This window comes from Nicotiana tomentosiformis, chromosome 2 (genome assembly GCF_000390325.3).
Source record: "Nicotiana tomentosiformis chromosome 2, ASM39032v3, whole genome shotgun sequence".
NCBI lineage: Eukaryota > Viridiplantae > Streptophyta > Magnoliopsida > Solanales > Solanaceae > Nicotiana > Nicotiana tomentosiformis.
Genome location: NC_090813.1, coordinates 70,034,864 through 70,056,746, shown reverse-complemented (window position 1 = coordinate 70,056,746; position 21,883 = coordinate 70,034,864).

Genomic DNA, 21,883 nt, shown 5'->3' with positions numbered 1-21,883 from the left:
CAGGTATAACATCGAGTTATACAGTTTATACTGGACACAGATAAGGCAAATAAGGACTTAATTGAACATGACGTACAGAATGTCAATTAGGCATTTAAAACACGTAAGCATGCTTTTCTAGTCTAAATTACACAATTAAACATATTAGTACAATTAATAAGAGAAGCAATTTATGATTTAAAAAGGTTAAACATGATTTTTTTTTTTTTTTGCAATAATAGCCCGTGTACGTACTCGTCACCTCACGTACATGGCGCCCATACACCAAATAATATCAAGATATCCTAAGGGGAAGTCTCCAACACAAGGTTAGGCAAGCCACTTACCTCGAACCGCTCAAATCAACTTGATATCACGTTTTTGCCACGAGTATCCGACTCCAAATGGCCCGAATCTATTCAAAACAGTACAATACCATCAATACCCGCTAATGGAATGAATCCCACAAGAAAAACTACAAAATTAAGCCAAAACCCAAATTGGCTCAAACCTGGCCCCTGGGGCCCACGTCTCGAAACCTGACAAAATGTACGAAACTAGAAAGCTCATTCAATCTCGAATCTAACCATATCAAATTCACTAAAATCCGACACCAAATGGTCCTCCAATCCACAATTCAAACTTCCAAATCCCTAGCCTCCAACTTCCAATTTCCACCTTAAATACACATTAACTAGGTGGGAAAATACATGGCAATGCAAGATTATTGACCAAAAATTAGCACAAGGAACTTACCTCAAGAAATGCCTCGAAAATGCTCTCAAAAATCGCCCCAACCCGAGTTTGCAAAGCCAAAAATGATAACAATCGCGAAGCCCTTCGGTTTTAATCACTGCCCAGGTATTTCCGCACCTGCGGGTGCGCTTGTGCGGAAAAATTGCGCATCTGCGCAACTCACTTACCCCCTTTGCCTTCGCACCTGCGACGAAAAGGCCGCACCTGAGTGCTCGCGCCTGCGGAAAACCCTTCCGATTCTGCGCATCTTGCGAATTTGCGAATAGCCTTGCGCATTTGCGGGCATCGCAGATGCGAAACTTCCTCACACCTGCGACCCCAGGCCAATTCTTGACTCTCTCGCATCTGCGCCTGCAAGTCTCGCTTCTGTGAGGCCACACATGCGGACTCCCCACCGCAGGTGCAAAAACACCAGAACCAGCAAATAAATCAGAAATTCCTCTAAGTCCAAGATTTCACCCGTTAAGCATATCAAACACACCTGAGGCCCCCGGGACCTCGACTAAATATACCAACCAATCCTAAAACACCATACGAACTTAGTTGAGCTCTCAAATCCCATCAAACAACGCAAAAATCACGAATCACCCTCCAATTCAATTTTAAAGAACTGGAAACTTCAAAATTCTACAACCGATGTCGAAACCTATCAAATCACGTCCGATTGACCTCAAATATTTGTGCACAAGTCATAATCAACATTACGGACCTACTCCAACTTCCGAAATCGGAAAACGACCCTGATATCAAAAATTCCACTTCCGGCCCAAAACTCCAAAAATTTGACTTTCGCCATTTCAAGCCTAAATGAGCTACGAACCTCCAAAACACAATCCGGACATGCTCCTAAACCCAAAATCACCTAACGGGGCTAACGAAACTGACGGAATTCCATTCCGGAGTCGTCTTCATACAGTTTTGACTACGTTCCAAATCCTAAGGCTTAAGCTCTCATTTAGGGACTAAGTGTCCCAAAACACTCCGAAACTCAAAACCAATCATCCCGGCAAGTCACAATAGCAGAAAAAGATTTGGGGGAGACAGTTAATAGGGGATCGGGACTATTACTCTCAAAAAGACCAGTCGGGTCGTTACAGGATGCTGGCAAATATACCTCGAAGTCTCCATGCGTAGGTAACTCACTGACATCTAGACTGATAAGATCTACTTGGATCTGCACAAAAAGATGTCCAGAAGCATAGTGTTAGTACACCATAGCGATACCCAGTAAGTGCCAAGCCTAACCTCGGTAAAGTAGTGGCGAGGTCAGGTGGGGCCCTACTGGAATATAATAATGGCATGGTAAAATGTTTAAAAATATAGTAAAATAAAATGACATTGGAAATGAATCAAGTAGTGTGTCACCATTTAATTAAGCAAAATAATGGCAAATAATATCTCATGGAAACAAAACAGAATTTCAAATAATATCTCGTGGAAACAAAATCGAATTTCCTTTCAACTTTAAGAAAATCACAACAAATAATCAAGGCAACTGCGGCAATAAATCAATATCAACAAGGGAACTCTCGAGGTACCGCCTCGTAGTCCTAAATCATAAATAAATTCACAATATCTCATTTCCTTATCTCATCGCGGGAGCCTTCACAATTTATTTGAAAGAAAATATTTTTCCCGAAATTGCATCCCGCGTTTTAGCCATCCGTATCACACCGCATGACTTCTAGTAGTTCCCCCTACTAGCCACGCGTATCAAGCCACCCTTATCTCACCGCATGCGTTTCAATACCCAGACCTTATACCACCGCATGCGTATCAATATCACAATATATCATAATTTGCACCTCAAGTGCTCAAATAATGTAACTTGCCAAAATAATTCAACAACAATAGCTCACGGCTCCATTACAATGAGTACAAAAATCTTACAAAATATTCAAGAATAAATAATTCAGGAAAATAATATTTCAAAATCTTTAATACGTTGCTTCAATATCAAATTTAAAATGTCAAATACTTCATATTCATAATGTTTAATTTAAATAAAATCACCCTTCAAATAATGCACAGAATAAAAGAAACCAAGTTTCAACTAAACAGGTATAACAATTAGCAGGAAAAGGTCAAACAAATTTAAGGTATATATCTCAGATCAATGATGAAGAATATAACAAGATAAAATAATTTAATAAATGTGCAACAATGATCTACACAATTTAAAAATATAATCTTTCATATTTAGCCCGTGTACACACTCGTCACCTCATGTACACGACTATCAACATATTTCAATAATCACATTAATATCAATTCTAGGGGAAATTTCTCCCACACAAGGTTAGACAAGTCACTTACCTCGACTTGCTCCAATTTAACCAAGTAGTATGTTTTTTCCTCGATTTTCCGATTCTAATCGACTCGAATCTAGTCATAATTAATTCGATACAGTCAACAAAAATTATAGAATCAATTCCATAAGAAAATACTATATTTTTCAATAAAATTCGAAATTAACTCAAAAATGGCCAGTGGAGCCCACGTCTCGGAATCCAGCAAAAGTTATGAAATATGAACACTCATTCAACTACGAGTCCAACCATACCAGTTTTACAAAAATCCGACATCAACTTGACCTCCAAATCTCAAATTCTCATTTTGAAATCCCTAGGCCCAAATCCTCTAATTTCACCTCAGAAACATGTAATCTATTCTAAATATTTAATGATAATCCAATATAATTGACTAACAAATATCACATGTGACTTACCTCAAGTTTCCCAGTGAATTATCTCTGAAAAATCGCCCAAACCCGTGTTGAAAATGTCCAAATGACAAAAATATCGGAACCCCTCTGTTTTTGTAATCTGGTCAGTGCTTTCGCACATGCGGACAAAATACTCGCACCTGCGGTCCCGCATCTGCGGTGAAATACCGCATTTGCAAAAATTGCTCAGCCCAGCTGCCTTCGCTTCTGCGAGCTTTGGACCGCATATGTGCCTTCACAGGTGCGGAAAATTCCATCGCACCTGCGGACCTACCCGCACCTGCGCCCTTCCTCTCGCTTCTGCGCAACATGAGCCGCATCTGCGGCTCCAACTGGGCAGCCCTTCATCCGCTTTTGCGAGCCATAGCTCGCTTGTGCGAGTCCGCACCTGCGGTCAGTCCCTCCACAAGTGCGATGACACCAGAAGCTGCAAATTTCAGAATTTTCCTAAGTCCAAAAATTAATCCGATTTCGATTCGGATCGCACTCGGGGTACTCAGGACCCCGTCCGAAAATACCAACAAGCCCTAAATCATCATACAAACTTAGTCGAGTCTTCAAATCACATCCAACAACTCTAAAAATACGAATCACACATAGATTCAAGCCTAATAAATCTTAAGAATTTCCAACTTCTACATTCGATGTCGAAACCTATCAAATCAAGTCTGATTGACCTCAAATTTTGTACACAAGTCATAAATGACATAACGAAGCTATTAAAATTTTCATAACTAAATTCCAACCCTGATATCAAAAAGTCAACTCCCCGATCAAACTTCCAAACTTACATTCCTATTTTAGCCATTTCAAACCTAATTTTACCACAGACTTCCAAATAAAATTTCGATCACGCTCCTAAGTCCGAAATCACCATACAGGGCTGTTGGAATCATCAAAATTCTATTCTGGGGTCGTTTGCGCATAATTCGACATCTGGTCACTATTTAAATTTAAACTTTTAATTTTTCTTCAAAATTCCATATCTCGGGCTACGACCTTGGAATTTGATTCCAGGTATACGTCTAAGTCCCAAATCACGATACGGACCTACCAAAATTGTCAAAACACTGATCAGAGTCTGTTTGCTAAAAATGTTGACCAAGGTCAACTCAGTTGAGTTTTAAAGCTCTAATTCACATTTTAATTCATTTTTCGCATAAAAACTTTCCGAAAAATTTTACGGACTGCACACGCAAGTCGAGTAATGATAAATAGTGCCTTTTGAGGTCTTAGAACACAGAATTAATTATTAAATTTAAAGATGACATTTTGGGTCATCACATTCTCCACCTCTAAAACAAACGTTCGTCCTCGAACGGAGTTAGAAGAAATACCTGAGCTGGTGAATAAGTGTGGATAACAGCTGCGCATATCATGCTCGGTCTCCCAAGTCGCCTCTTCGACCGGATGACCCCTCCACTGAACCTTCACGGAAGCAATATTCTTTGACCTCAGCTTTCGAACCTGCCTATCCAAAATAGCCACTGGTTCCTCAACATAAGATAGATCCTTGTCCAACTGAACCGAACTGAAGTCTAACACATGAGACGGATCGTCGTGATATTTCTGAAGCATGAAAACATGGAATAACGGATGAACCGCAGAGAGACTAGGTGGTAGTGCAAGTTTGTTAGCCACCTCTCTAACTCTCTCAAGAATCTCAAAAGGCCCAATATACCTAGGGCTTAACTTGCCCTTCTTCCCGAACTTCATCACACCCTTCATAGGCGAAACCCGGAGCAATACCCGCTCACCAACCATGAATGCAACAACACGAACCTTCCGATCTGCATAACTCTTCTGTCTAGATTGGGCTGTACAAAGTCGATCCTGAATCAACTTAACCTTTTCCAAGGCATCCTGAACCAAGTCTATACCCAATAGTCTAGCCTCTCCCGGTTCGAACCAACCCACTAGAGACCGGCACCACCTACCATACAAAGCCTCATATGGAGCCATCTGAATGCTTGATTGGTAACTGTTGTTGTAAGAAAACTCCGCAAGTGGTAATAACTGATCCCAAGCACCCCCAAAATCTATCACACATGCACGAAGCATATCCTCCAGTATCTGAATAGTGCGTTAGGACTGCCCGTCTGTCTGAGGGTGAAATGTTGTACTCAACTCTACCCGAGTACCAACTCACGCTGTACTACCCTCCAAACCCGTGAGGTAAACTGTGTACCCTGGTCAGAGATGATAGATACCGGTACACCGTGAAGTCTGACAATCTTGCGAATATATACTTGAGCCAGCTGCTCTGAAGAGTAAGTAGTAATCACAGGAATGAAATGAGTTGATTTGGTCAGCCTATCCACAATCACCCAAACTGCATCAAACTTCCGCTGAGTCCATGGTAGCCCAACAACGAAATCCATAGTGATCCACTCCCATTTCCATTCTGGAATCTCTAACTTCTGAAGTAATCCACCTGGTCGCTGATGCTCATATTTCACCTGTTGACAATTTAGACACCGAGATACATACCCCACTATGTCTTTCTTTATCCGCCTCCATCAATAGTGTTGTCTTAAGTCCTGATACATCTTTGCAGCACCCGGATAAATGGAGTACCGCGAACTGTGAGCCTCCTAGAGAATCAACTCATGCAAGCCATCTACATTGGGTACACATAGCCTGCCCTGCATCCATAGTACACCGTTATCTCCAATAGTGACTTCCTTGGCATCACCGTGCTGAACTATATCCTTAAGGACAAGCAAATGAGGGTCATCATACTGACGCTCCCTGATATGATCATAAATAGAAGACTGAGAAACCACACAAGCCAAAACTTGGCTCGGCTCGGAAACATCCAACCTGACAAACTGGTTGGCTAAGGCCTGAACATCCAAGGCTAAAGGCCTCTCTGCTACCGGTAAATATGCTAAGCTGCCCAAACTCTCTGCCTTACGACTCAAGGCATCGGCCACTACATTGGCCTTCACAGGATGATAGAGAATGGTGATATCATAATCCTTAAGCAACTCCAACCGTCTCCGCTGCCGCAAATTAAGATCCTTCTGTTTAAACAGATGTTGTAGACTCCAGTGATCGGTGTAGACCTCACAATGGACACCATACAAATAATGACGCCAAATTTTTAAGGCATGAACAATAGTTGCTAACTCCAGGTCATGTACAGGATAATTCTTCTCATGCACCTTTAACTGTCTGGATGCGTAGGCAATCACCCTACCATCTAGCATCAACACTGTGTCGAGACCAATACGCGACGCGTCATAATACATAGTATAAGACCATGTACCTATAGGTAATACCAATATTGGAGCTGTAGTTAAAGCTGTCTTGAGCTTTTGAAAGCTCTCCTCACATTCCTCGGTCCACCTGAACGGAGCACCCTTCTGGGTTAATTTGGTCATAGATGCAGCAATAGAAGAGAAACCCTTTACAAATCGGCGATAATACCCTGCCAAACCAAGAAAACTCCGGATTTCTGTAACTAAGGACAGTCTGGACCAATTCTGCACTACTTCAATCTTCTTTGGATCTACCTTGATCCCCCCGCATGAAACTATATGACCCAAAACTCCCACCGAATCAAGCCAGAATTCACACTTTGAGAATTTTGCATATAATTTCTTTTCTCTCAAAATCTGAAGCACAATCCTCAGGTGTTGTACATGATCTTCCCGACTCCGGGAATACACCAGAATGTCATCAATAAACACAATGATGAAAGAATCAATATAGGGCTAAAATACAGTATTCATTAAGTGCATAAATGTTGTTGGGGCATTGGTCAGCCCAAAAGACATCACAAGGAACTCGTAATGACCATACCGAGTCCTGAAAGCAGTCTTCGAGATATCTGGCTCCCGAATCTTCAATTGATGATAGCCTGAACGTAAGTCGATCTTAGAGAATACTATGGCACCCTGAATCTGATCAAATAGGTCATCAATACGTGGCAATGGATACATGTTCTTCACGGTAACCTTGTTTAGCTGGCGGTAATCAATACACATCTTCATAGAACCATCCTTCTTCTTCACAAATAAGACAGGAGCACCCCAAGGCGATTCATTAGGCCGAATGAAACCCTTATCAAGCAATTCCTATAACTGTTCTTTTAATTCTTTCAACTTTACTGGGGCCATACGATATGGTGGAATAGAAATGGTTTGAATGCCCGATAATAAATCAATGCGAAAATCAATATCCCTATCGGGTGGCATACCCGGAAGATCCGCTGGAAATACATCGGGAAAATCCCTTACTATAGGAACTGACTCCACGGTAGGAGTATCAATACTAACATCTTTTACATAGGCCAGATACGCATCACACCCCTTCTCAACCATTCGTTGAGCTTTAAGAAATGAAACAACCCTGCTAGGAACATGATCCGGGGTACCTCTCCACTCTAGCTGCGGTAGACCTGGCATAGCCAACGTCACCGTCTTGGCGTAACAATCAAGAATAGGGTGATAGGGCAACAACCAGTCTATGTCCAAAATAATATCGAAATCCACCATACTGAGCAATAATAAATCAGCTCTGGTCTCAAAACCACTGATAACAATTAAGCACGACTGATACACACGGTCCACAATAATAGATTCACCCATGGGTGTAGATACATAAATAGAAGAACTCAAGGAATCACGTGATACGCCCAAATACGGGGCAAAATAAGATGACACATAAGAGTAAGTGGAGCCTGGATCAAATAAGACTGATGCATCTCTATGACAGACCGGAATAATACCTGTGATAACAGAATCGGATGCAACGGCATCTGTCCTAGTAGGAAGGGCATAATATCTAGCCTGGCCTCCCCCTCTAGGGCGACCTCTACCTGCCCGACCTCCACCTCTAGATGGCTCTACAGGTGGAGTGGCAACTGGTGCAGTAATCATGACCTGAGTAGCCTGAGTACCTTGTGGAATAGGTAGGGCCTGAGAAATCTGTGGAGGTGCACCCCTCCTAAATCTGGGGCAATCTCTCATAATATGGCGAGTGTCACCACAATCAAAATAAGCCCTCAGAAGATGTGGCTGCTGGGACTGGCTCGGGCCTGATCGACTAGACTGCTCGCTGAAAGCACCCCGTACAGGAGGTACAAAAGACACTGTTGGTGCATAATATGGAACCTGAGGTCTGGGAGTAGTCAGAATACCACTGGAAGCTGAAAGTGCTGAATGAATAGGACAGCTCACATAACCTCTACCATGACGGGCTGCAACTGGGGCACGAGAATTATTATATGTGCCAGAATCTCGGGGTCTCTTAGCTTCCCTCTCTTCCCTCTCCCGAGTCCGCATACCTTCCAATCTCCTAGCAATTGACACCACCTGTTGGTATGTGTTGTCCATCTCTAGCTCTTGGGCCATGCTGTATCTGATACTAGGGTGAAGACCCTCAATAAATCTATGAACCCACTCTCGAATAGTGGCAACTAAGGCTGGTGCACGCCTAGCCAAATCACTGAATCGGACCGCATATTCTGACACGGTCATGGAACCCTGGCGCAGCTGCTCAAACTCTGCGCGCCATGCATCTCTAAGACTCTGAGGAACATACTCCCTTAAAAACATATCTAAAAATTGAGTCCAAGTAAGTGAAGCTGCCTCAACTGGACTATCCAACTCATATGCTCGCCACCACTGGTAGGCTTGTAAGGCCCCGTACAAATTTTAACCAAAATACTTGGGGTTTCGTGGTGCCAAGATAGATTCCTGCATTATTATAGTAGAAATTCTTCGCGGCGAGCTTGCGAGCCACTGTTTGAAATTTTTTGACTGAACAGATGATTTGTTTGATCATTTACAAGGTGCTAAGTTCTTCTCCAAAATTGATTTGTGATCCGGGTACCATCAATTGAAGGTAAGGGAGCAGGATATTCCAAAAACAGCTTTCAGAACCCGGTATGGGCACTTTGAATTTTTGGTAATGTCTTTCGAGCTAACAAATGCCCCGGCAGCTTTCATGGATCTTATGAATCGAGTCTTCAGGCCGTTTCTTGGCTCCTTTGTGATAGTATTTATTGACGACATCCTTGTATATTCATGAAGTCGAGAGGATCACGTCGACCACCTCAGGGCAGTTCTACAGACTCTTCATCACCACCACTTGTATGCAAAGTTCTCGAAATGTGAATTTTGGCTTGAATCAATTACATTCCTGGGTCATGTCATCTCCGGAGAAGGAATTAAGGTTAATCCTCAAAAGATTGCGGCGGTGAAGGATTGGCCTAGACATACTACCCCAACAGAGATTCGTAGTTTCTTGGGTTTGGCCGGGTATTATAGGAGGTTCGTGGAGGGGTTCTCCACTCTTGCCTCTCCATTGACTAAATTGACACAGAAGGCGGTTAAGTTCTAGTGGTCTGATACCTGTGAAAAGAGCTTCCAGGAATTGAAATCAAGATTGACCTCGGCGCCGGTATTGACCCTGCCAGAGGGTACCGAGGGGTTTTTGGTGTATTGCAATACTTCAAGGATCGGTATTGGGTGTGTATTAATGCAACATGGTAAGGTTATAGCATATGCTCCAAGGCAACTTAAGAATCATGAAAAGAACTATCCAACTTATGACTTAGAGCTTGCGGCGGTGGTTTTTGCATTAAAACTTTGGCGCCATTATTTGTATGGAGTCCATGTAGATGTATTCACGGACCACAAAAGTCTTCAATACATTTTCAAACAGAAGGAATTGAACGTAAGGCAGAGAAGGTGGCTTGAGTTGCTCAAAGATTATGACATCGACATTTTGTATCATCCGGGGAAGGCTAATGTGGTGGCGGTTGCTCTTAGTCGGAAATCTATGGGTAGTTTGGCTCACTTGGAGGCATGTCAAAGGCCCTTGGCCCAGGAGGTTCACCAGTTGGCCAGTTTGGGAGTTCGTCTTGCGGACTCTAATGAAAGGGGGTAATTGTGCGAAATAGGGCGGAATCATCGCTTGTGACGGAGGTCAAGGAGAAGCAATACAGTGATCCAGTGTTGGTGCAGCTGAAGGAAGGGATTCATAAACATAAGACTAAGGCTTTTTCTCTTGGCATGGATGACGGTACATTACGGTACCAAGGACGACTATATGTTCCAAATGTAGATGGTCTTCGGGAAAGAATCATGGTAAAAGCTCATACTTCTAGATATTTCGTGCACCCAGGCTCTACAAGATGTATCATGATCTCAAGGAAGTTTTCTGGTGGAATGGCATGAAGTGGGGTGTGGCGGACTTTGTGGCAAAATGTTCAAACTTTCAACAAGTGAAGGCTGAGCATCAAAGGCCCGGTGGGTTAGCACAGAGTATAGAAATTCCAATGTGGAAATGGGAAATGATCAATATGGATTTGTGGTAGGGTTTTCGCGCACTCCGCGTAAGTTTGACTCAATTTGGGTGATCGTGGATCGACTCACGAAATCAGCTCACTTCTTACCAGTTAAATCCACCGACACTACAGAACAATATGCTCAATTGTATATTAAGGAAATAGTCAGGCTTCATGGCATTCCAGTTTCCATCATTTCCGATCGAGGGGCCCAATTCACAGTTAATTTCTGGAAGAAATTTCAGCAAGGTTTGGGTACGAAGGTAAATCTGTCACGACCTAAATTTCCCCTCCGTATAATGCCGTTACGGCACCTAGTCTCTACGACTAGGTAAGCCTAATATTCGCAGAATAATAAAATAAAATAAAATTTTTAACACCTAACTGTTCAAAATACACAGCAAATCCCAAAACCCGGAACATCATGAATCACAACCTACAGAAGGAAAAATTTAGTGTCTCTATACATCAGAATTCTAACAAGGAAAATACAGAAGATAATGGATATGAGAAAGAGTAGAAGGGGACTCTGAGGTCTGTGGACGCGGCAGATATACCTTAAAGTCTCCAAAGCTGTCCCGGCTCACTGATAGTGCGGCTGATAAGGTGCACCTGGATCTGCACACAAAAAACATGTGCAGAGAGTAGCCTGAGTATACCACAATCGGTACCCAGTAAGTGCCAAGCCTAACCTCGGTCAAGTAGTGACACGGTCAGGTCAGGGCTCTACTGGTAATTATATAATAAAACAATATAGAGTGTAATATCACAATAAAATAAAGGCTAAAATTTAACAATAATGGAATCATAGAAGGTAACAGCTCAGTACACAGAAACACAATAGGGGATCTCCCGAGATACCGTCTCGTAGTCCCAAACGTAAATGTGTAGGGGAATCTCCCAGAATACCGTTCTGTAGTCCCAAAGTAAATGTGCAAGGAAATCTCCCGGAATACCGTTCGGTAGTCCCAAAGTAAATGTGCAGGGGAATCTCCCGGAATACCGTTCCGTAGTCCTAAAGTAAATGTGCAGGGGAAATCTCCCGGAATACCGTTCCGTAATCCCAAAGTAAATGTGCATGGGAATCTCCCGGAATACCGTTCCGTAGTCCCAAAGTAAATATGCAGGGGAATCTCCCGGAATACCGTTCCGTAGTCCCAAAGTAAATATGCAGCGCGAGTGATAGAAAGACAACTACATCACGAAATTCTTACAATTTAGACTAAGTACCAGTCAGGGGAAAAGCAGGAAATTCACTGAGCATGCTGCACATAATTCACATAAACAATTAAGATACGTAGACATGCTATATTAGACTAAACATGATAGCTACACATATTGGAATAACTCAATTAAGAATGAAAATAGATTAGTATTCATTAAAATGGTATAACTCAAAATAACAGGAAAACATGTTTCTTATCGGCAAGAAAATCGGGTTTTTTTCCACAACTAGCCCGTGTACGTACTCGTCACCTCACGTACACGGTGCTCACATAGCATAATAGTTCCAAATCTTAAGAGGATTTCCCCCCACGCAAAGTTAGGCAAGCCACTTACCTTGAACCAAGCTCAATCAATCGGTCACAATGCCTTTCCCACGAATATTCGGCTCCGAATGGCCCAAATCTAGCCAAAAGCAATTACATAACATAAATGCGACAATAGTAGACTCATCTAATTAACGAAATCAACATTTTAACAAAAATTTTGAAATTAACTCAAAATCGCCCGTGGGGCCCACATCTCGGAATCCGACAAAAGTTATAGAATATGAATGCTCATCCAACCACGAGTCCAACCATACAAATTTCACCAAAATCCGACATCAACTTGAACCTCAAATCTTCAATTAAAGTCTATGAAGATTTCTACCATTGTCAACCCAATCTTTACCCATTTGAACTTAAAAATCTTTCCACAACCTTATTGGTATGTATACATAATACTATTACACCCTAGAATCATACTATTAATCACCCATCTTTACTCCAACCCGAAATTGAAGAATTGAGGAAAGAAATTCTTACCTCTATGAAGCCCTAGCAAGATCCTTGTGAAATCTTCAAACCTTGAACAAGAATTGATGGATAAATCACTAAGTCTTCACTTTCTCTCTCTAAAATGCTCTCACCTCTCTCTAAAATATCAGATTTTGGCTCAAAAATGAGCTTCAAGGGCTATAAATCGAAGTTGGGTCGGGTCAAAAATTAGAAAGAATGGAAGCTCCGACGCAGTTATGCGGTCGCATATGCGATCACATAACAGGTATGCGATCCGCATACCAACCGCATAATTTGGCCTCCAAAGCTGGGCGTTACTGACCTGTTCTGCGGTCATTATGCGGTCCGCATACTTATTCTGCGGTCGCATAATGGACCGCAAAACAGGTCTGCGGTCGCATAGTGCACCACAGATTTTTCTCAAATCTTGCCCTCTTCCTGCTCCACTTTCCGACCATTATGCGGTCCGCAGAGTGTTTCTGCGACCGCATAGTGGTCGCAGAAATGACCATTTTCCAACAAAATTTTCCTTTACACTTCGGTGCATTGTTCAACCCAAAAAGTCTGAGCCAATCTCTGTACTAATTGATCTACCTCGGCACCACCAAACCTTAATTTTCTTAGCAAAATTTCTCTGAGGTCGTTACACATAAGTTAACATCCGGTCAACCTTTTCAACTTAAATTCTAAACCTTGGAAATAAGTGCTCCAAATCATTTCAAAACCTCACCGAACCCAAACCAATTTCCCCGGCAAGCCAAATATCAACAGAAATTCACAATTTGAGCAGTAAATGGGGGAACGGATTGCAATAGTCAAAACGGCAGACCGGGTCGTTACATTCTCCCCCTCTTAAACAAATGTTTGTCCTCGAATGGGTTTAGAATCATACCTGGAGTCTCAAATAGATGTTCAATCTCCCAAGTAGCTTCTCCGACTGGCTGGCCTCTCCACTGCACCTTCACTGATGCTATGTCCTTGGACCTCAACTTTCAAACCTGCCGGTCTAAAATAGCCACCGGCTCCACATCATAAGTCAAATTACCATCTAGCTGCACTGTACTGAAATCCAGAATATGAGACGGATCTCCGACATACTTTCGGAGCATGGATACATGGAATACTTGATAGACTAGGTAGCAAAGCAAGTTCATAAGCCACATCTCCAATTTTCTTAAGTATCTCAAAAGGCCCAATATACTGAGGGCTCAACTTGCCCTTCCTCCCGAACCTCATAACGCCCTTCATAGGTGAAACCCGGAGCAAGACTCGCTCTCCAATCATGAATGCCACCTCGCAAACCTTCCGATCCGCATAACTCTTCTGTCTGGACTGGGCTATGCGAAGTCTATCCTAAATCACCTTCACCTTTGATAAGGCATCCTGAACCAAGTCCTTACCCAATAATCTGGCTTCGCCGGGCTCAAACCAACCCACTGGGGACCAACACCGCCTACCGTACAGAGCCTCATACGGTGCCATCTGAATGCTGGACTGATAACTGTTGTTATAAGCAAACTCTGCAAGTGGCAAGAGCTGGTCCCAAGCACCCCCAAAATCTATCACACACGCACGGAGCATATCCTCTAATATCTGAATAGTGCGCTCGGACTGCCCGTCCGTCTGAGGGTGAAATGTTGTGCTCAACTCAACCCTAGTACCCAACTAATGTTGTACAACTCTCCAGAACCGTGATGTAAACTGTGTACCCCGGTCAGAGATAATAGATACCGGTACACCATGAAGCCTCACAATCTCACGGATGTAGATTCGAGCTAGCTGCTCGGAAGAATAGGTAGTCATCACAGGAATGAAATGAGCCGACTTGGTCAGCCTATCCACAATCACCCAAACTGCATCAAACCTCCGCTAAGTTTGTGGAAGTCCAACAACAAAATCCATAGTGATCCGCTCCCATTTCCACTCCGGAATCTCTAACTTCTGAAGCAATCCACCTGGTCGCTGATGCTCATATTTTACCTGCTGGCAATTCAGACATCGAGCCACATACTTTACTATGTTCTTCTTTATTCTCCTCCACCAGTAATATTGTTTCAAGTCCTGATACATCTTTGCGGTACCCGGATGAATAGAGTACCGCGAACTGTGAGCCTCCTGGATAATCAACTCACACAAACCATCTATATTGGGCACACATAGCCTTCCCTGCATCCTCAATGCACCATCATCTCCAATAGTGACCTCCGTAGCATCACCGTGCTGGACCGTGTCCTTAAGGACAAACAGATGGGGGTCATCATACTGACGCTCCCTGATACGATCATAAAGAGAAGACCGAGAGATCACACAAGCCAATAATCGACTCGGCTCAAAAATATCCAATCTCACAAACTGGCTTGCTAAGGCCTGAACATCCAATGTCAATGGCCTCTCTGCTGCTGGTAGATATGCTAAACTCCCCAAACTCTCTGCCCGATGACTCAAAGCATCGTCCACCACATTGGCCTTCCCAGGGTGGTACAAAATAGTGATATTATAATCCTTAAGTAGCTCCAACCACCACTGCTGACGTAAGTTAAGATCTTTATGCTTAAACAGATGTTGCAAACTCTGATGATCGGTGTAAATCTCACAAGGAACACCGTACAAATAATGCCGCAATATCTTCAAGGTATGAACAATAGCTGCTAACTCAAAGTCATGGACATGATAGTTCTTTTCGTGCACCTTCAGCTGTCTGGGCATGTAGGCAATCACCCTACCGTCCTACATCAACACCGCGCCGAGACCAATCCGCGATGCATCACAATATACAATATAAGACCCCGAACCTGTAGGTAATACCAATACTGGGGCTATAGTCAAAGCTGTCTTGAGCTTCTGAAAGCTCTCCTCACATTCCTCTGTCCACCTGAACGGAGCACCCTTTTGGGTCAGCCTGGTCATAGGTGTTGCAATAGATGAGAATCCCTCTACAAAGCGACGGTAATACCCCGCCAAACCAAGAAAACTCTGGATCTTTGTAGGTGAGGATGGCCTAGGCGAACTCTGCACTGCTTCAATCTTCTTCGGATCTACCTGGATCCCCTCACTCGATACTATATGACCCAAGAATGCCACTGAGTCTAGCAAAAACTCACACTTTGAAAATTTTGCATATAACTTCTTTTCTCTCAAGGTCTAAAGTGTAGTCCTCAGGTGCTGCTCATGATCCTCCCGACTCCGGGAGTATATCAGAATGATGTCAATAAACACAATGATGAACGAGTCAAGATAAGGTTGGAACACACTGTGTATCAAGTCCATAAAAGCTGATGGGGCATTGGTCAACCCAAAAGACATAACAAGAAACTCATAGTGACCATATCTGGTCCTGAAAATAGTCTTCGAGATATCCAGCTCCAGAATCTTCAACTGATGATAACCTGAACGTAAGTCAATCTTAGAAAACACTCTGACACCCTATAACTGATCAAATAAGTCATCAATACGAGGCAATGGATACTTGTTCTTCATTGTTACTTTGTTCAACTAGCGGTAATCAATACACATCGGCATAGAACCGTCCTTCTTCTTCACAAATAAGACAGAAGCACCCCAAGGTGACACACTGGGCCGAATGAAGCCTTTATCAAGCAATTCTTGTAACTGCTCTTTCAACTCCTTCAATTTAGGAGGAGCCATACGATATGGAGGAATAGAGATGGGCTGAGTGCCCAGCAACAAACCAATGCCAAAATCAATATCTCTGTCGAGCGGCATGCCCGGAAGATCAGCTGGAAACACATCTAGAAAGTCCCTCACTACTGGAACTGACTCAACTATAGGGGTATCAATACTGACATCTCTCACATAAGCTAGATACGCATCATACCCCTTCTCAACCATTCGTTGAGCTTTAAGAAAAAAATAACTCTGCTGGGAGTATACTCTAAGGTACCTCGCCACTCTAATCGCGGTAAATCTGGCATAGCCAGCGTCACGATTTTAGCGTGACAATCAAGAATAGCATAATGGGGCGACAACCAGTCCATACCCAAAATAATATCAAAGTCTACCATGCTGAGTAATAATAAATCGGCTCTAGTCTCAAAACCACTAAGAGCAATCAAACACGACCGATACACGCGGTCTACAACAAGAGAATCTCCCACAGGAGTAGATACATAAAGAGCGATTGAGAACTGCTCAGAATTGTCAAAAATCCTATTCGGACATTCGTCGTAGAGACTTAGAGTTCAAGGACGATGATTGGGTTTTCTTGAAGGTATCTTCCATGAAAGGGATCATGCGGTTTGGAAAGAAAGGGAAATTAAGTCCGAGGTATGTCGGGCCATATAGAATCATTCAAAGGATAGGTCAGGTGGCGTACAAGATTGAGCTACCACTTGAGATGTCATTAGTGCACCCGATATTCCATGTGTCCATGTTGAAGAAGGTAGTTGGATATCCATCCGCTATCATGCCGGTTGAGACCATCGAGATAAGTGAAGAACTGTCATATGAAGAGATTCCGGTTGCTATCCTTGATAGACAGGTCCGGAAGTTGAGGAACAAAGAAATTGCATCCGTAAAGGTATTATGGCTAAACCAGCAAGTCGAAGAAGCTACTTGGGAAGCCGAGAATGAAATGAAAAAGAAGTACTCTTATTTGTTTGAATAGCCATATAATAGCTCTATAAAGTTGTCCCCCCTAAATTTTTGTATTACTTGTTCGGCTTATATAAAGACACTCCGTTCTGGTTATATGTCCCCCATGAGGCTTCGGTTGGTGTTATTTTGCATTTTGTTGTGTCATTTAATTCTATATATGTTGCTAAGGTGTGTTTCGGGGGGGCTCTGACAGGTGGATAGACCTAAATACAAAGGAAACTCTGGCAAAATTTTCAGGAAGTTAGGCAAATTTGGGGCTGATGGTATGTGGTATAACTGAAGCTATGTTAAGTGAACTTTGATCCTCATTCGAGGACGAATGATCTTAAGTGGGGGAGGATGCAAAGCCTCGTACAAATTTTAACCAAAATACTCGAGGTTTCGTAGTGCCAAGATAGATTCCTGAAATTCTTCTTTTTGGACTGAACAGTACCCTACAGACTTAGAGAAAAATGTTTCGCAGAAGAAAGAGTTTCTGCGGCCTATTATGTGGCCGCATAATTACTCTACGGACCGCATAATGGCTACAGAGTGAAGCAGTAAGTTTGGCCAATTTGAGGTTAGTTTTGCGGTCGATTATACGACCTCATAATCGATATGCAGACCGCATAATAGATATGCGGACCGCATATCGGTCGCGTAATTCCTCTTGGGTTTTGCGGAGGGAGTTCTGCTATGCATTATGCGACCGCAGAACAAGTATGCGGACCACATACTGGTCGCATACCTGAGCCGAAAGTTCAGGCCCGTGAGGGCCATTTCTGTGGTCACTTTGCGGACCGCATAACCGTTATGCGGCCGCATATGCAACCGCAGACCTGTGTCGGGGAACTCATTTTCTTAATTTAAAACCCGACCCTCATTCCGTTAAAACACCTCTTTAGTCTATTTTGAAGCTCATTTCTGATATTTCTAGAGTGAGAGAGAGAGGGTTCTAGAGGGAGGGCCTAATTTTCATCAATTAATCTTCAACCATCACTCAAAGCTTGGAAATATTCAAGTAGAGCACCAAATTCTTCATCCAAAAAGGTAAGACTTCATTACCCCAGCTCTTAATTTCAAACATAGCTATAATGGGGTACTAGTGTGATACTTCATGGGTATAAGGGTGGTTTATCTTGCATGCATGTATGATAAAGAGTGTGGGAAAAAGTGAGCTAGAACCATGAATCTTTTCCTAATTCTGGGTTCAATTTGTGTATTGCTAAAATAGATTGAGGTTGCTAAGGGTTCCAGATAATGGTAGAGTCTAAAGAAGCGCAATTGAGGTATGTTTGGCTAACTCTCTTCTTCCTAGAATCGAACTCCTGGTGTCCGAATAATTGGTGTAAGTTCCGACTAGATCATACTAGAATTGTTTGCCTTAGTGTGTTGGGTTGGAAGATTCATGTTCCCTAATTGTTTTAGATGTTTACCATGTCATCATGCTACGTGAGAACGTTATTATGATTTTCCAAGTTCCTTCCCTTATATGTGTAATGCCTTATGTGATGATACTTGTCGACATGAATTTTGAACGGATAAAAAGGGAAAGACTCGAATTGTAAAATGTTCCCAAGTGCCAAGAACTACTTAATAAATGAGGCTGTTTGTGCCATGTAACGGAAGATGGGAAAGAAACGTGAATAGAGTGAACAATTGAAAGAGGTTATGTCTCAAGTGAGATGGCTTAGCCGAGATCGGACGCCATGCTATACACATGGTGGCACTTGTGTTGGAATTATTGATTTACATTGTGGATATGGATATGTCTCACTTGGGATGGCTTAGCCGGTCGGGCCGAGACCGGACTCCGTGTAAAAACACGGTGGCATTGTGAGTTGTGGCTTTGGCACTAAAGATCATTAACCTAAAAAGATGGAAAGATTGAATTGGAAACTATGTGATCCTTACTTGGTATTTCTTTGTATTCCTGTGAAGTACTTATTGATTATTATGACTGCCTTCTCTTTGTTTCACTGTTCATTCTACTAAGATTGGTGTTTGCCTTACATACTAGTACTATTCGACAGTACTAACGTTCCTTTTGTCGGGGGCGCTGCATCTTTGAATGGATGTAGGTGGTTTCATCGCAGATAGTGCCGATCGCAGATAGTGGTGCTCTCTTTCTCTCCTCACAGTAGTCTTGGTAAGCCTCATTTCTCCCAGGGGTCATGTAATCCTTCTTTTGTATAAGTCTTCATATTTTGAGGTATAGCCGGGGCCTTGTTGCCGGCATTTTCATGTTGCTCTTTTGTACTCTTAGAGGCTCCGTAGACGTTCATGTGGGTCATGTATGTATGTTGGGGTGGTCGTTGGATCGAGTTGTATTTTGGGAACTCAACTATGGCATAATGTATATAAGGAAAAATGAACTAGCAACGTTTATATATTTATATAACTGATCTCTCCCATGTTTTACAAATGGTTATGCGATCCCTTTTTGGATTATGAATGAGTCGGGTAGGAAAGGTTTAATAGGCTTGCTCGACCGGGTTCACTCGGTTGAGCGCCGGTCGCGCTCCCCGAGGTTGGGGCATGACAAGGCTACTCCTCTAAATTGGAATGCCGTGAAAGAAACCCCACTGGAATCCATAATACCCATAGTATGAAGGATACGATGACATTCCTCCAGAAAACCCCGAGCATCCTCTGAAGCTAAACCGCTGAAAGAGGGAGGGTGGTACTTTTTATACCTCTCGAGCATGAGCTGCTCCCCCTCTAAAACTGCTATCCTAATCTCAGGCCGAACTGGGACAACTGGTTGCACTGGTATAACCTCTGGGGCATGGTCAACTTGGACCCGTGGCTCTGGAGTACGGGCGGCGGGAGTCTGCGCTCCTCCCCCAGCCTGAGTTGTGGCAGGAGCAAGTGGAATTAATCCTGCCTGAGCTAAAGTGCCAAACATGCTCAAAAACTGGGCAAGAGTCTCCTGAAGTACAGGAGTAGTAACAGGCGTCTCAGGTGCCTGCTCTCCAACTGGAGCTACTGGTGGCTCTAGTGCAGGTGCTCTGGCTGCACCACGTGGTCTTCCTCGGCCTCTGACTCGGCCTCTGCCCCGTCCCCGGCCTCTTGCAGCTGCAATAGGGGGTGCGGGTGTCTGATCGTCAGATCCAGTTGTGCGTGTCCTCACCATCTATGAGAGAATAGAAAGACAATTGTTTAGAACTTTGAAATCAACAAAGGCGCATGATAAGGAATCAAAGAAGTGAATATTTCCTAACAGTTCCATAGCCTCTCGAAGATAAGTACAGACGTTTCCGTACCGATCTGCAAGACTATACTAAACCTGCTTGTGATTCATAACACCTATGAACCTAGTGCTCTGATACCAACTTGTCACGACCCCAAATTCACTCCGTAGGAGGTCGTGATGGCACCTAGTCTCTAAGACTAGGTAAGCCTATCAATGCGGAATAATCATAAATATCTGAAATAAATAAACTACAATTCAAATAATTACAACTCCCAAAACCATGTAGAAATAAGTCACAAGCTTCTAAAAATTTATTCTCAATGTCTCTATGTATCAAGGTCTAAAGAAAAATAAGGAAGCAACATAAAAATGATAGAAGGGGATTCCGAAGTCTGCGGACGCTGGCAGATATACCTCGAAGTCTCCGTGCGCAGGTAACTCACTGACGTCTAGACTGGTAAAATGTACCTGGATCTGCACAAAAAGATGTGCAGAAGCGTAGTATGAGTACACCACAGCGGTACCCAGTAAGTGTCAAGCCTAACCTTGGTAGAGTAGTGACGAGGTCAGGTGAGGCCCTACTGGAATATAATAATGGCATGGTAAAATATTTAACAATATAGTAAAATAAAATGACATTGGAAATGAATCAAGTAGTGTGTCACCATTTAATTAAGCAAAATAATGGCAAATAATATCTCGTGGAAACAAAACAGAATTTCAAATAATATCTCGTGGAAACAAAACCGAATTTCCTTTCAACTTTAAGAAAATCACAACAAATAATCAAGGCAACTGCGGCCATGAATCAATATCAACAAGGGCACTCTCGAGGTACCGCCTCGTAGTCCCAAATCATAAACAAATTCACAATATCTCATTTTCTTATATCACCGCGGGAGCCTTCACAATTTATTTGAAAGAAAATATTTTTTCCGAAATAGCATCCCACGTTTTAGCCATCCTAATCACATCGCATGACTTATAGTAGGTCACCCTACTAGCCACGTGTATCAAACCACCCGTATCTCACCGCATGCGTTTCAATACCCAGACCTTATACCACCACATGCGTATCAATATCACAGTATATCACAATTTGCACCTCAAGTGCTCAAATAATGTAACTTGCCAAAATAATTCAATAACAATATTTTTCCATAATAAAGAACTCACGGCTCCATCACAATGAGTACAAAAATCTTACAAAATATTCAAGAATAAATAATTCAGGAAAATAATATTTCAAAATCTTTAATACGTTGCTTCAATATCAAATTTAAAATGTCAAATACTTCATATTCATAATGTTTAATTTAAAGAAAATCACC